Raw genomic sequence first — 17165 nt, forward strand, 5'->3', positions numbered from 1 at the left:
CTGGGGGGAAAGAAAGATGGCATTTAATGGGGTACTTAGTGTGGGGGAGGCACCTTAATGCCCCGCGTGTTACACGCTCTGCCGGCCGCTGTATTCAGAGAGTTTGGGTGAGAAAATGAACTGACGTCTACACGCAGGGGGTTATTCAACACACATTACCAACACCGGGAGCTTCATTATACATTATACAGGGCTAGCTCACTGATTTAATTATACATATTACATGTAAAAACATTAACAGGGTAAGAGGGGTTAACAAAGCTCAGACACCCAGCAGTGAATTGGTTAACTGGGTGTACCTATACCAGAGGGTTCGGCTGGCAGAGGGCGCAGAGTGGCGGATCACGGGATCCAGTACTGTTCGGTGATGATCCTCATTGTGCCTGGTACACGCAGCGTCACCGATCTGCCGTGGACCCTGTGAGTGCCCTGCGGTGGGAGGGACACGGCAAGGAGCAGCAAAGCTTTTCTGAGCACCCCTCAGCAGACATGGGCCTGCATGTCAGCGCTCTGGGTGTCACTGGCCCTTTAAATACTGCACTGTATACATTGTTACTGAGTAAGAACCGGGGGGGGGGGGCGCAAACTCAGTGCCCTTTACTCCTCCCAGATGCCAAATCAATGCCCCCCCATGTCTCCAGGAACTTTCTTACCTCTGAGGTTCTGCAGTAGGCAGCACAGCACCGTGCCCACAACCAGCACATGGCCTGCGGTGCCCCCTCTGCCCCAGGGGCTCATGGCGCGGCCGGTGTCACTGCTCCGTGCCCCGGTATAGCGCCATCCTGCGGGACCCACTCCGCCAGCCCCCGGAACCGACTGCCCTGCACAGGGATCTGAACGCACAGCCCGTACAGCAGGCCCCGCCCCCTCGGCTTACTCAGCCCCGCCCGCTTAACTGTTTACTGCCCAGTGCCTTGAGCTTAAATCCTTACTGCCCGGGATTTACAGCTTAACTCCTGACTTCCCAGTGTCTATCACTAACATATACATACATATGAACATATACACAAAGTAACATATACACACACAGTAACATATACACAAACCGACATACATAACTATTAACACATATTAGTATACATACTTACACACACAATAAGATACTAACCGGGGAAGGGTAACTACTATACACCCTACAACACACACACTCACCATAACCGACTGATAGACACTCACTGAAACATCCTCACCTATCACTCACTCACATCCATGACACAAAACACATCCCAACTCACAGCTATTGCACCCTCATACTCATTTCTGCACCCCAAATCCCACGTGCTCCTATTTCCTGCCCTAATGCCCCTCTTTTCTAGGAGCTACGAGGTTCTACGGCCCTGAAAGCCCCAATAATGTGAAAAAAACAGCATGAAATAGTTTTATAAATTACACGGGAAATAAACCCCATTTATTATTCTTCTAAGTTCTGAATGCCCCACTCAGTTACACAAATACCCCCCGCCCCAGCCCCGCCTCTAACCACACCCCTAAACTAAAGATGCCCCTCTGTGTACATTTGATTGGTAGGAGGTGTGATGTAGGAGTAACTCTTTATTAAGAACGCAGAATATATAAAGAGTTACAGACAAGTTCCTGATCCAAAGTGGCTCCGGTTCACAGAACGTTATAACGAATCCGACGCACAGGAAATGTCTTTACTGACAGACTTCTTTTTCTGACGTGTCCAGTTGTGGCGGGAGGAGAGGCGCTGCTGCGCATGCGCGACAACCCGAGACCTGCTCCAGTCAGCGGTGTGACGGCGCCACCTTGTGTTTCTACATCAGATTCACCGAGGCCGAACCTCACCGTGTCTGCACCGGGGACCGGAACGGTATGTATGTAATATGTAGATATTCCGCGGGGCGGTGATGGAAGGCGTGTGTATAATATATAGATATTCCGCGGGGGGTGATGGAAGGCGTGTGTATAATATTTAGATATTCCGCGGGGGGGGGGGTGATGGAAGGCGTGTGTATAATATTTAGATATTCCGCGGGGGGGGGGGGGTGATGGGAAAAATCCCGAGTTTATGTATAACGTACAGAATTATGCGGGGTGGATTCTCCGCTCCCCGCTCTGCTGCTGGGGTTTTGGGTAAATCTGTCTCTGGAAATAATACGACACAAACACCGGAAATATATTCAGCAGATACTTTAATATTTAACCATATTTTCAAAAAATAAATTCACACGAGAACGTTCGTTTTTCGGCATCCCGAAGGGAACGTTAAATTTTACGCTTAGACCCACGACCGTCTCTGTCCCGGATGGTTGTCTCTCTATTGCTTTTCTGTTATTAAAACGCTCAATAAATGGGAGTGGTGATGTCATACAGACATTTTCCATAATCTACATAATCGAAGTCATGCCTGGGAACTCTCTGGGTTTTAGCCCGGACTCCCCGGGTCACTGAACTTTAGGCCCGCCCACTATGTGGTCTCTTTTCGGCACACACCGCCTATAGATTGTCTTGTATGACATCATCCAGCCACCTGAACTAAGATTGTTTATGACATAAAATAGTTGGGAATAACTTTATGTTCTCGGTAATCTAAGAATCAAGATTTCGTTGAAAAGAATAAATTAAGGGAAACATTTATAAAAAAATATGTTTTGTGTCGGCCGTGTAAGGCGAGGAACACAGACAACCAACCGGCACCTCTGTATCCACGCGATTCCTGTCCTCCGGAGATATCTGCCGCAGCCTCTTATCATTATAGAGACATTTAAACACATAAAGTGGTTTAATAAAAGGACGGGAGGGAATTTATTTCAAAGGAGAAGAAAAGTTACAACAAGAGACCCGAATCTAGAGGGTCAGAGGTTTTACTTTACTGAGAGGGTGGTAGATAAGTGGAACAGCCTCCCAGCAGATGTGGTAGAGGGTAATACAGTGAGACCAACGACTGGTTAAGGTTGGAGTCTTTATAGCAGAAGAAGCGGGAGACTGGATGGGCCGGACGGGGCCGATCTGCCAGCAGATTCTGTGTTTCTGTTATTATTATATACACTGAAAAATCATTGTGAAGCAGGGATTTTTATGGAAGGCACACCCAGCCCAATATGCAGCTTTACAGGCCATGTTTGCTGAATGGTGCTAGGCACCTATTTAAAAAAATATACATTTAAATAAATCTTAGTGTGTCCAGTTCCCCTCTTGCGCGGTCAGTACTTTCTATCCCGGTGTGACATTTCATACCAAGGATCCTAAAACAAACGAGAAACACGGAGAGCGTTAGCATGAAATTCGGTTTACGCCCCGTCTCCGAGTCCTATCCGTCATCCTCCCAGAAAAGATCTAGGATTATTATTTATTGGTTTATATAGCGCCATCATGTTCCGTAGCGCTGTACAGTGGGTAGACAGGACATCCCAAGCAGTGTATAACATAAGTCCCGGGGCCCGCGCACCTCCATTACCTCCTCGTAGTCCCGCTTGGGCATGGAGCGGGTAAACTGCTCGTCGTCCTCGTATATGTTGGCGCTTTTGTTCACCTGACCGAGGTCCGCTTTGGCTTTGACTTTAGGAAATAAACGTTCGGGCTGCGGGCTGCTGCTGCTTCCCGAATACCCATCATTGAGGAGCAGCTTGTTCCTGTCCGAGCTTTTTGCTCGTTTCCGCGACCTGCATCGTTTAGGAGAAATCCGTTATGTGGCGGCGGATGCAGATGCCCCCAATCGCCCCCAAATCGGGTCTTTTTGTTACTATTGGAATGTTTTGTGATTTAGGGGTATGCCAGGTCCCGAACCGGTCACACTGGAGCCCCGTTGGGGCACGTGGATGGCACATACCCAGATCTCTGATGAAGCCATACCCAACATACCCCTTAACCCCTGCAGTGCCAGAGGTCGGGAAAACCTATTACATGGTGTGCATCTCATCGTCAGTGATCCTCCCAAATATTTACCACATTAACCATTTCATATCTCTTAAAAATAGAATAAAAGGGCTCACCATAGAGTGGAGTTTGGGGTTCTGTTTCTAGAGCTCCCCAAATTTACTACATTCTTACCTTATAGAGCATCCAATAATTGTTCCAAATAATGCAATTAAGAGCGCCCCGGCCACAGAGCCGATAATGACCAGGAGTAACTGGAAATCTGAGGGGAAAGGTTGGAATTTTAGGTGAATTTCATCAGTTTATAGGGAAAAATAAAATAGATTATTACAACTCACTGGACATGAAAACCAACGCGGCAAAGCCTACAATTCTCCACTTAACTGTGTTCAAGCAGTGCAGTGAGGACCCCCCAGCTTCACGGCATCCCCCCCGTTAACCCATCTCTCTGAATAATACTTACTGTCCTTGCACTCCTCTCCCGTGTATCCGAACGGACACCTGAATGAGGCCAAAAATAAGCAAATCATTAGAACAGATATTACAAAAAAGATTAAATCACTAAACGGACCTTGGCCGGCCTTCCTTTGTTTTTTTGGAGGAAGCCAGGATTGGTAAATCTATTAATAATAATAATAATAATAATAATAATTAGCGAAATGCTTCGAGCTGCAGAGCTGTTTGAATGTCCCTTTTTTCAGAACCAATGTCCATTTTCCACGTGGCTTATCGATTCCTATTAACCCCATTGTTTCCTTTATCTTGTCCTGATTTTTATAAATTTTTACTATATTTTGGCTTTTTCTCTTATTTGCTGCAGAGAAATTGAGCGCCAGCCGGTTGCCGAGGCTATGGGATGAGTAGAATGTCTACCTAAATATTGGATTCATTTCCATGGTTTTGATTCTTCAAAGGAGTTTGATGGTTGTCGGCGCCGGGTCCATCTGAATTTGGATCGCTGCCTTTCCTCACTGAGTTGCCTTTGTCTGTGTTGGTTTGCCCGGTAGCCATGGACTGGTGGCCCGCTTTATGATTTCTCCTGCGTGCGGGGGCTGCGAGTGACCTGCGGTTACCTCAACTCTGACCCTTGGAGTCTATCTTAGTTCTGTGCCAAGTCCAAGGGAATCCGGCCACAGTGATGATGATGATGATGGTAGCCGGTGGCAAGCTTTATCCTTCCGTTCACAGATTGAGGGTCTGTTTTGCCGGGGGTTCTCAGTACCCCGTTGTGTGTATGTAGACTTGTTACATTTCATTCTACTTACTTTGTGCATTTATTATCCTCGGTTGTTTTGTAGCCGGGGCCACATACGCATTTCGGGAGCCTCTTTTCTGAGTCCAGAACACAGTGCTGCCCTTCAACAGAACCGCAGCTCGGATCGCATTCTGAAACACAGAAAAGATGCGCAAATCGAAATGTTAATGCAACAAATAAACAACAATCAGCAGCTTAACAATAGAGGAGATGGACGCCGGCGCTGGTCCTGACGCCGGCGCTGGTTCTTACCCCGGCAGGAGGTGATGGTTTCTGCAGACGTGTAAGTGCCCTCTATACACTTACACACCGGCGGCTGGTCTGCTGCTCTTAAATCGCACGTTGTGCTTTCTGTGTCGCAGTAAAATCCGTTGCAGACATTTAGCTCTAATTAAAAGACAGGATTATTATATTAGCTGCAATGACCCACTGGAATATTAACCCTTTACAGCCTGCATAGTCAGGGGGTCAGCTTGCGGTAGCCCCCGCTATGCCGTAATAATACCTTATAATAATATGTAATTCGCCGTCCCGGCTCCTCTCCATCCCACCACTAGCCCTAGACTCACCCCTGACACTAACACCACGCACTGACATACATGCTTTAACCCCGTATAGTATAGTTAATACCGTATGTTACACGCACGCATAGTAACACCATACAATAATACGCACAAACATGCTGACGCTGTACACTAATACACACAAAAGCATGACCTGCCAAGACACAAACATCAAAAAACATTTACTTACCGGCAAAACTTCCTATGTCCTTAAAATACTGCGTTGTTATATTGACTACTTGCTCTGGATCTATGGAGTTCAGCTGAAACATGACAATTGTTCTAACCGACACGGTTACCCCGCTACGGGACGTCCGGCTGCGGGAGGTCTGGGCGCTGGGAACGGCAGCAAGACATCGATATTAGAACATAAGACTCTAAAAACACACCGGCAGAGAGTTTATTCTGTTATCAGTGAGAGAGAATGCGGGTTCAGTTACCCGGGATAAATGCATCTCTGGTTATCACCCAGCAGCAACAATCAGACTGCTCCGTATTATTGCGTCATCAGACTGCTCCGTATTATTGCGTCATCAGACTGCTCCGTATTATTGCGTCATCAGACTGCTCCGTATTATTGCGTCATCAGACTGCTCCGTATTATTGCGTCATCAGACTGCTCCGTATTATTGCGTCATCAGACTGCTCCGTATTATTGCGTCATCAGACTGCTCCGTATTATTGCGTCATCAGACTGCTCCGTATTATTGCGTCATCAGCCTACGCTGTTTCCGATAGGATACATTACACGTTATGTATTAAAACCCACCTTATATCCTGGATGAGAGTCTGTGCGTATCTCGTGTCATTAGCAAATATTCGCTGAAACTGAGCAGAAATAAAATATTGTTAGTTGGGATGATGTTTCGCTCCACGTTACCCCAGCCAGTGAATGGCAGATCAGCCCCGGGCTGATATAATATGGCAATTCCTTCCGTTCTGCCATCATGTTAACCTTTTCTTTCCCTGTTGAACCCAAATTCACATTGTCTGCCTCTTTGTATGCATACGGGCCCCTGATTGCTCCCCACGCGTACAAATGGCCTCTGTAGGTTCGTTGCTGGTGGCATGGGGGTAAATGTCTCTCCTGGATGCCCATGATGGAAGTTAAATGGTCTCCCACTATCTATAACCAGTGGATTCTCTTATATGTCTCGTTGTCAGGAGACGGCGTGCGCCATTACTGCTGCGCAAACCCCACAACTTGCAACTATTTCATTTGGGGCATTTTGTTTCCCATGATCCCTCAGTGCAATAGGAATCCCATTGGTCAGCCCGAGCAGGAAGTTGGAAGCCGCTTCCTGTTCTCTCCGCGTTGTTTTAGCGGACGGCGCATGAGCCTCTAGCGCTAGAGATTGTTTCCAGCCGCGCAGGTCCCTCCGTAACGCTATTATCACAGATATCTCAGGGCGACGGGAGATTTATACCCCGTGACGGGGCAGCAAGATGGAGCTTTGCCCAGGATATACTCACGTGTCTCTCTACTTCTTTATATATCTGCGTGTATTCTTCTAAGTTTCCTTGACTGAAAGCTTGATTGTCTAGAACAAGATTCCCAAAAACGCTGTCGCCTGCGAGCAGAGAAGTAGAGGTTTCACGGGTGGGGAAGACATGCATTAGAGTGTCAGCTTCGGAGACCGCCGACTGCATGTAAATTATACCATAAGTGCTGCACGTGGGGCGCGAGTCTCTGGCGCATCTCCTTATCCGTAACTCGGTGACCTATGAGCCCACACGGGAACCTTCTCAACATATTAACCCTGTAATGGCCCATCATAAAAAGATACTATGTAGCTACCTACCAAATGTGTTACATAGCACATAAGGCTGAGTCCATCAAGTTCACCCTTCTGCCCAACCTTCCTCCTCAGGATCTTACCTCGTGGAAATTATTATCGTATGAGAAGTACCTTTTGCCCCCTCAGGACATGAAGCCATAAGCTGCTTGTATTGCCCTGTAGCTGATTCAGGAGGGCAGGGGAGAGCTGGCACATTTTGGGCAGGAGGGCAAATAGCTCACTGTGCCCCTCTGCCTGCTTTTCCACCCACCACCTCACCGAACCCACGCCGAGTGCCAAAAACGCCCAGGCCCCATCATCCTGATACCGCGCCCAGATCGTAACGTAACGGTGACAGGACCCTGCCACGCGTCCACCTCCCACGGCAGGCAGCCCCAGTGGGGCATTTCACAGTAATAATACCCAATGGTTCTGCTGCAGGGACCAGAGAAAGTGTAAAATGACGCGATGCAAACCGGGTCACATCTGACGCTCTTACCTGCCGTGCAAGAGCCGTTTATGTAGTACAGGTACACGGGGCACCGGCACCGGAACGTCTCGTGCAGGTCCACACACGTGGCTATCCCGCAGCTGTCTGCCTTGCATGCGGTGATGGCTGCAGGGAGATATAACGCGTTACATACGGTTACTGAAGCCACAGACCACTCATCTGCACCGCCATGTGCGGACCCTGGGACTATTACCCCATTAATAGCCCCTCACACAGAGGAGAAGTAGTCGGCTTCAGACTGTGTGACCCTGAAAAGCTGCCTGTTCACCTCAGACCCTGAGATTGGGGTAAAAACCATCAGAAGCTCCCCATTTATCCGAATACCCATCAGGAGGTAAAGATATTCTGAATGGAGTCACCCGTATTCAAGCAGGGATTCCAGCTGTGATAAAGCACCAATCGGGATGCTCAGATATCATTAAATCAGAGGAGACCCCGAGATTCTGTGCCTTCAACCTGACACTGGGGTAAAAACCCTGAGAATCTGCCCAGTAATCCCATGACATGAGTCTGCCTATATATCCTGATACCTGGACAGACTACCCATTCACCTTGAGATTGGGGTAAAACCCTGGGACTCCAGGGCAAAGTCTGACACATCCTAGGTATGGCCTAAAGCTCAAGGCAACACATTCCCGTAGGTGGCGCCACTGTCTAAGCAGGCGGATGGAAGGGAGAGCTTCGCGAGTGATGCGGCTTCACCCTGTTTTATCTCCTGTATCTCTCATCTAGATCCCCCTTTAAAAAGGGGTTCAAACCCGGAAGAAACTCAGGTTTCTGGAGCCTCCGGGGTTAAACCAGATCCCTGGCGTCTCTCATCACGAATCACATATAGAAAATGTATGGCGGCATTAAGGCCAGCTGTGCCCCGTACTGCGTAAAAGGGCAGTTTCATTATTCTCTCCCTGTCACTATACAAGGTAAATGAGAACAGGAGGCATGCTTGAGGGACTATTCGTGGGGGACGAAGCTGGGAGAAACCTAGGATATCACCCAAAGTGAACACATTACCGGCTGTAGCCCTTTACTGCGCATGGATCCCTGCGAGTTAGTGTGGGGTAGTTGTGTCTAGATGTTTGGCACTAATGCCTCTACCTGCTGGAGTTGTTGGACTGGCCGGAGTAGCTGTAGTCGTAGAAGTGTCTTCTGTCCCATTTGCACCTGGTGTAGTTGAACCTTGTATCTCGTCGGTGGTTGTTGAGTTGGTTGCGGTTGTTGTCGCCGTGCTTCCTGTCTCGGTGCTTGCGGTTGTTGTCGCCGTGCTTCCTGTCTCGGTGCTTGCGGTTGTTGTCGCCGTGCTTCCTGTCTCGGTGCTTGCGGTTGTTGTCGCCGTGCTTCCTGTCTCGGTGCTTGCGGTTGTTGTCGCCGTGCTTCCTGTCTCGGTGCTGGCGGTTGTTGTCGCCGTGCTTCCTGTCTCGGTGCTGGCGGTTGTTGTCGCCGTGCTTCCTGTCTCGGTGCTTGCGGTTGTTGTCGCCGTGCTTCCTGTCTCGGTGCTGGCGGTTGTTGTCGCCGTGCTTCCTGTCTCGGTGCTGGCGGTTGTTGTCGCCGTGCTTCCTGTCTCGGTGCTGGCGGTTGTTGTCGCCGTGCTTCCTGTCTCGGTGCTGGCGGTTGTTGTCGCCGTGCTTCCTGTCTCGGTGCTGGCGGTTGTTGTCGCTGTGGCAATAGTGGTTGCTGAAAAAGGAATAATCAGTGAGGTCAAACCCAACGTCATCGCCGTGACTGAATCGCATAAAAAACAACAACATATTATTATTATTATTATTATTATTATTATTTATTGTTTTATGTAGCGCCATCAAATTCTGTGGCGCTGTACAGTGGTGACAAGAGTCATTTTCAGAAGCTATAAAGTGTTTCTGCAAACATCCCCGAGTACAGGGACTGAGTAGGGGCGACACAATGTGAGTGTCTGTGTAATAAACACCCGAGCGCTGGTTTCGTGCGATCTGCGTAAATATATCTTGTATATACAGAGCGCAGCCCCCTCTGGACTGATAAAAGGCTTATAGTTTAACGTGGCCTGTTACTGTTTCACTTTTATTGCACTAATAACGCCTAATAAAAACACCGCATCGGAGAAGAAATACCCCACCCAGGGGCGAAGAAGCAATGTCCGAAAATGCTGGACTTCCCCAAATGTCCCCAAAGCACAGATTTACGGCTGCTGACGGCTTTTCTTGATGTCGTTTTAGTTTTGCGGAACTAGCTTTTATTTCACTTGTACGTTCTCTGGGGAAGTTTACAGAAAAATAGCAAATTAGTGCGCCATGAGCAGTGCACATGTGTACATGTATGTTCTAAAACCTAACAATTCCCTAGAAAGAAACATCCCGCGTTTACACGTTTACACGCACGTAAATATAGATGCAGATGTTTTTGTCTCTCTTCATAGCGAAGATCTTCCAATCCCTGTATTCATTTTGTGGCATTTTATTAATCTTGTGGCCCTCCTTTGCACCTTTTCCAGTTCCAAAGCGTCCCTTTAAGGGCCAGCGTATTCAAGGTGAGATCTTACCATTCAGATGATATCCTCCTCCCGGGAACCCCCTTTTATCCCTTCCGATATCTTATCGGCCGTTGCGGCTGCTGACTGGCATTGTGCACCGTTACCAAGTCTGTCGCCTACAATTATTCCTAAATCCTTCTGCTTCGTAGTTTATTTCCGGGGAGATTCCGTTTACAGAATATATTTTATTATTACTATTAATGGATATCTTTACATTCGTCTGGATATTCAGTTGCCCACCCTGTCCCCCAATGTGGCTAAATCATTAATAGATGAAAGAGAAGAGGACCCGGGACAGACCCCTGACGGTTTTCCGTTTACAGACACTCTTTGTATCCAGATGTATTCTTCAACGCTTGTCTTTAGCAGAACTTCAAATCATTTCCCCCGATGTCAGACTCTCTGGCCTGGAGTTCCCCGGGCAAGATATAAATATGGGCACCACATCTGCCTTACGCCAGTCTATTGGCGCCATTCCCAACCCGGAAAGAACCCGGAAGCGGAAAGAATCCCGAAACGTCGCCAGAACTAGGCATAGCTCCCTAATTACCCCCTCGGTGTATATTGTCCAGCCCTGGGGCCATGTCTACCTTTAAGTGTTTAATTCCTTTTGCACCTTTTCCTGTCTGGTATTGATGCCCACGGGGGGGCCAGCATGGGCTATAGTGGGCCTTGACTGTTGTGCGGAGGAGGGGTAGGCTTTTTGGTGGGAATTTCGGGGGTGGAGTTGGGGGTAGATTATATAAGTGGCTGCTTTCCCGGGCTCAGGAACCATTTTTTGTGGTTAGCTTACCTGGTTGCGAGTCCCACCCTCCCTCCCTTTTTGTTTTGTTTGAAGGTTTGTGTCGTTTGTCACAGTCTGTGGGGCGGCAGCTTGCCAGGTATCCAGGGGGTTAATGTGGTGGTAAGTGAATGGTTGGTAACATCTGGTGGGAGGTTCTTGGCTGTCAGTGCTGGAACCTCAGGTCAGGGTGGGGGCATCTCGGTATGTCCCTTCCTTAAGTGGCATTTGGTTCTGGTACCTGGATTGCTTGGCAAGCTTGGTGTGTGCCTTGTGTTTATTGTATATATTTACATGTTGGTGTTTGAGTCGTTGTCGTTGTTAACGCACCGATGTTTATTGTTTCAGGTTTTGGCGTGACAATGACTCTAATAAATAAAATTGCCTGTGGCCTTTTCTCATCCATATTTATGGTGTGCGGTGTCATTATTTGGGGTTTTTTAATGGGGAGTTAAGCCCAGCCCGGAGAATCGAAGCTACAACAGTCATTAGTCAGACCGTGGAACCGAGCCGTTTGCTTCACGTATTCTGCCTTTTATTGCTGCGAGAAATCTTTTTAAATAAAAGCCGAAACACAGAAGATAAAAATGAAATTCTTGAAATTAAAGCTGAATTCTGTTCGGCTCCTTAATGTTTTCCGAAGACTCCAGAATTGAAATCCTGATTTCTGAGGCCAAACAAACAGCATCCCCCGTCTATCCCCCCCCCCCGTCTATCCCCCCCCCCTGCGTATATCCCCATGGCAAGAAAGCTAGAACATCACAGCCCGTAACGTTCTAGACTTTTGTGAGCTGCTGCGATCGCTCAGTACAGAGCGGTAAATTAACCCATCGAACGCGTCTCCCGGCCCCCATTACCCGACACGTCGCAGCAGTGGGGGGTTTCTGGTCCTTTGTTTCTAAATCTACGAGAATCAGATTGTTCTGTTTGGGGTATATTACAGAAGTTATTAAAGAGTTAAGAAGCAGAGACAACTTACCCCCCATCAAAATGAGCAGCGAGAGGGTGGAGAGGACCCTGAGCAGCTTAGAACCCCCCATGGCGGTTTCTCTGTGTAGCGATCTCGGGAAATGAGAGAATCCGGAGACGGGATCATCTTTAAGCCGCACGGAGGTCCAGAGTCCGCGTTCCGTCTGACGTCGGGGTAATTATACCCAAGTTGATTATTAATGTCTCAGTTTAACCCTTTGTTGGTTTCCTTGAAGATCTTTCCTCCAGGTTCTGACAAAATGTTATTCCAGTCGTGTTAAAGATGCCGTCCCATTGGGAGAAAACATGAATTTGCACTCTCTAGTACAACACGGACGTTTGAGAAGCTTAGGTTGCTGCCATAGACGCTCCAATCAGTCAGCGTCTTTGTATCATGTGACAATTAAGTGTTCCCGGGAAAAATGATGAAGGCTAGAAAATGTGACATGATTAAAGAATGCTTTGTGGGAAGGGTTAATGGGTGCATGGGATGGGAACGGTGTTTCTGATCAGCAGATTAGGCGGAGCGGCACCTTTATGTATCTGCAGCGTCACTCATCGCAGAACCGAGACCCCCAACTCTGCTCAGGGGGGTTCGCTCTGGTTCTTTATAGGGCCGAGTACCTTTAAAGCCGTGACTTAGGTGTCTATAACAAAGCCATTTGTGCGCTAATAAGGTCTGGACTTTGTCCTCCTGGAGGCCAAATAAAATCTTATTTATGGATGCGATGCCGTAGCTCCAGACGTTAAATATTAACATAAACCATTTGTAATCGTCTGCGATGAAACATTATATCTATTATTTCCGTTTAGCAAAAATGTGTTTTTTCATGGGATATCGTGGAGACCTTTTCAGGTTCTCTGCCTTTTGCCTTAAGATGGTGATTATAAAAAGTGGGCGCTTGGTACAGCCCGCTAAAACTCAAATGCCAGCTTTTAAATCAGAGAGTGATTTAGCGTGAGTGTGTGTCAGCGTGGTGTGAGAGTGTCGGCGTGCGGTGTTAGTCTTGCCGCGGGGCGTACGAGTGTCGGCACAGGGTGTTAGTGTCGGCGTGCGGTGTTAGAGTGTGGGGCGTACGAGTGTCGGCGTGCGGTGTTAGTGTGTCGGCGCGGGGCGTACGAGTGTCGGCGCGTGGTGTTAGTGTCGGCGTGCGGTGTTAGAGTGTGGGGCGTACGAGTGTCGGCGTGCGGTGTTAGTGTGTCGGCGCGGGGCGTACGAGTGTCGGCGTGCGGTGTTAGTGTGTCGGCGCGGGGCGTACGAGTGTCGGCGCGGGGTGCGAGTGTCGGCGCTGGGCGTACGAGTGTCGGTACAGGGTGTTAGAGTGTTGGCGTGCAGTAGGGTTAGGAGGGAGTGTGTGTAAGTGTATTGTGTTAGAGTGAGTGTGAGTGACTGTATGGTAGTAGAGCGTATGTGTGAGGGAGATGGTGTCGGAATGAGTTTATGTGTTAGAATGTGCGCGTGTTTTCGTCACTAAAGAAATATTGCACCCGAGGGCCACAAACCATCGGCTCACCCGTCTTTAAACTCGTGTTTAGCCCGTCCCTCCCCTTGGTGCCCTGCTTGCATTCAGCGCCCACCTGCTTGCATTCAGCGCCCACCTGCTTGCATTCAGTGCCCACTTTTCTGGAATTCACTCCAATCCAGGAAACCATTTGCTGTTTTTTCTTGCTTTGGCCCTGAGCTGCTAAATAAAGCTCAGATTTCATGTGTAATGTGGGAAGGATTTACTGCGCATGTGTTCCCGCTCTGAGGAAGCCATGTTCGGGGAAGCGTGTTAGCGTGAAGCCACGTGCTGCTAGTGGAGGGTCTCGGTCCGTTATATGACGAGGGTTGAAGTTTGTTTGTTTTTTAGTGTGATGTAATAATGTAACAGCGCTGCGGAATCTGCTAAACGAACGGAATTCTTGCAGATTTATCATAAACTGTTTTAATTTATCGTCTTCGGAATCAGATTCCCTGCAGGTGTCGAGTTACGTTACTGCAGTAAACGGGGTACAACCGGGAGCCACAGTCTGCACCCCACCATCCGCCAGCCCGCACCCCACCATCCGCCAGCCCGCTCCCCGCCATCCGCCAGCCCGCTCCCCGCCATCCCGCACCCCACCATCCGCCAGCCCGCACCCCGCCAGCCCGCTCCCCGCCATCCCGCACCCCACCATCCGCCAGCCCGCACCCCGCCAGCCCGCTCTCCGCCAGCCCGCTCCCCGCCATCCCGCACCCCACCATCCGCCAGCCCGCACCCCACCATCCGCCAGCCCGCTCCCCGCCATCCGCCAGCCCGCTCCCCGCCATCCCGCACCCCACCATCCGCCAGCCCGCCATCCGCCAGCCCGCACCCCACCATCCGCCAGTCTGGACTTTTTGCCCAAAAGGCTCACAGGAAGAATTTTGTTTTTGAGATTCGCACGGATGCCATAAAATCATAAACCATCGGGAATTCTGTGCGGTGTCTACACTCCTAATACTTCCTTATTGGGGCCAATTACTGCGTGATGATAAATTACCACCTGCTGCCAGCGTCCGCTGAGTACATTAGACGGACGGGGGCCGGCCCCGGGCGCGCAGCCACCGCGGTGTTTGTAGTATCAGGCGCTATAAAAGTTTTATTATAAGTCTATTACCCCCCGATAATATCATGGACTTTAATACCTCCCTTTTGGCCCGCAGGAGGACTGGGCAAACTAAAGCAGGACACTTGGGCATTACGGTGGAGGTCTTTAGTGCTGGCGTCAGGGAGGCCATTTTGGGGCCCCTGGGCTCCTGACGAGGCTGTACCCCGTCGAACGCAGCAAAGGAATGAATAGAGAGGAAGCGGACGCCGCGAACGTTCACTCCGTCCATTTTATTCAATCTTTATTATTACACTGACTAAAACGCCAGACTTCACACGGTATAAAAATAATCCACACGTCATCCAAATATTAACCCATTCACAGCCGAGAACTCAACGGCACTGAAGGGGTTTTTGCAACTGGAGCAGAGACTGCAGTCCCATCAGGCGTAAAGGCTGTCTGCCGGCGGTAACGTTTCTCCCGGGGTGCCTCCGAATCCAGAGGGGGGAGATATTCCAAGACAGGGCAAGTAAGAGTCCCCCCGGGAAAAGCAATTCCAACTCCCATCATCTTCATCCAGCCTCAGCGTAAAACCGCTCGCCTGCCCTTCACTGATGGTGGACTGGGCAAACGAATTCAAACCCAAGGGGCAAAACATCACGAGCCCCCGGCTTGTCTGTAAGCCCACACTGACCCTCCTGCTGTTACCCCCCGGGGTGATTTATAACGGAGTCAGAAGCCCAAATCATGGAAATTAGCGTTTTCGTAAGGTTTGGGACACGCAGCAACCGGATAAACCCGTCTCATAACACGCGGCCCCCCCTCGATCACGGCTGCACATGTACTGCTGCATACAGACCCATCACACGGGACGTTATAAATAATAAAATACAAATAATAAGTCAAATATATACAATTAACCCTTCAATTGCCAGTCATACTCATTACCTCTGCTGCATGAAAAGGAGCCTGGGACGCAGGACCCCTGGAATAAAACCTACCATGGTGTTTGTGTGGCTGAGGATTGTGGGAGTCTGCAGCGTCGGGGCTGAATTCACAGGTCTTTGTGTAAAGGTTTCCGCAGCGGGGCAGAATTTCTCAGATGAATTGGGGCAGTTTTACTTACCAGGCCGGGCAAATGAAATGCGTTATCAAAAATCTCTATTTCTGCAGATTCTACGGATTCCTCCTCCAGACGGTAACTTTTTTGGATAAATCAGGGAATGACTTAAGAAATAAAACATTGGAAACAACCCCCAAAAACGCGTTCAACCCCCCGGCCCCGGCAGCTTCGCCAGCAAATCAGGCAATAAAATAAAACAATTCTAACAACATAAACTTTCCAGTGTGTACATAATAACCCCCCCCCCCCGTGAATCCCCCACCGGCGCCACCGAATCCCCCGTTTCCAGCTGCTGTCAGACCTTATCTGCTCCTCGGTCTTTTATTCAGGAGCCTGCCCTGCGCATGTTTCATTTCTCAAATTCTCAATGAACGAATCATACAGTAAGCCCAGAAATAACAAACTGAAGATAGCAGATGAGACGGAGCGGTTACTTCCTTAAAAGTTAAAAAACAGCAGGGGGTACAGAGGCTGAAATAGAATGGAAAGAAGTTTACTTTACTGAGGGGGAGGTGGATAATTGGAACAGCCTCCCAGCAGAGGCGGTAGAGGGTAATACAGTGAGGGGATTAAACACGCATGGGATAGACATACGGCTCCTGAATCTAAGACGAGACCAACGACTGATTAAGGTTTGAGTCGTTACAGCAGGAGAAACGGCCGAGTAGACGGGGGCCGCCGGGGGCCGATCTGCCGGCGGGTTCTAGTGTCTGTGTTTAGGGTGAGAGTAGAAGCCGTGGCCACTCACGCCTGGATCCTTTCACTAAATGCACAGGAATAGCCGTAAAGCAATAAAGTCGGCGGCTGCGAGAAGCTCTGATGTCGTTTCATCTCGTGGAGCCGGATGAGATCTCCCCGATCGATACGAGAGCTCCGGGTTATCTCCGAGACATCAGGCAAAGGTCGCTCGAGACGCTCACAAGCTGCGTTCCCCACGTGACTCGTTACCCCACGTGAATCCACCAAATATCCTCAGACAGATTCTGCATGCGGCAGACCAAAAAGCGGCGATTCTAAGGAGCCAAATCCTGCCTGGATCCGGTGCGCTGCTGCAGGGACTGCCAGCTTAAACCACAACTCCCATCATCCTTGCTCAGCATTGTGGGAGTTGTAGTTTAAGTGCTACATGTTGGCCAATCTCTAGCGATAATAATTTAGGGGGAAATATAACCCCATGAAGAGCGTCCTGAGATCTCCGGACCCCCTCATTACCCAGGTTACTCCACTTAGTTTTCAGGACCCTCTTTGGAGACGTTCTGGAGATTTCGTGTCCGAATGATCTGGGATCT

Source organism: Sceloporus occidentalis, unplaced genomic scaffold (assembly GCF_023333645.1).
Source record: "Sceloporus occidentalis isolate IW3139 unplaced genomic scaffold, rSceOcc1.0.p SCAF_420, whole genome shotgun sequence".
Lineage (NCBI taxonomy): Eukaryota > Metazoa > Chordata > Lepidosauria > Squamata > Phrynosomatidae > Sceloporus > Sceloporus occidentalis.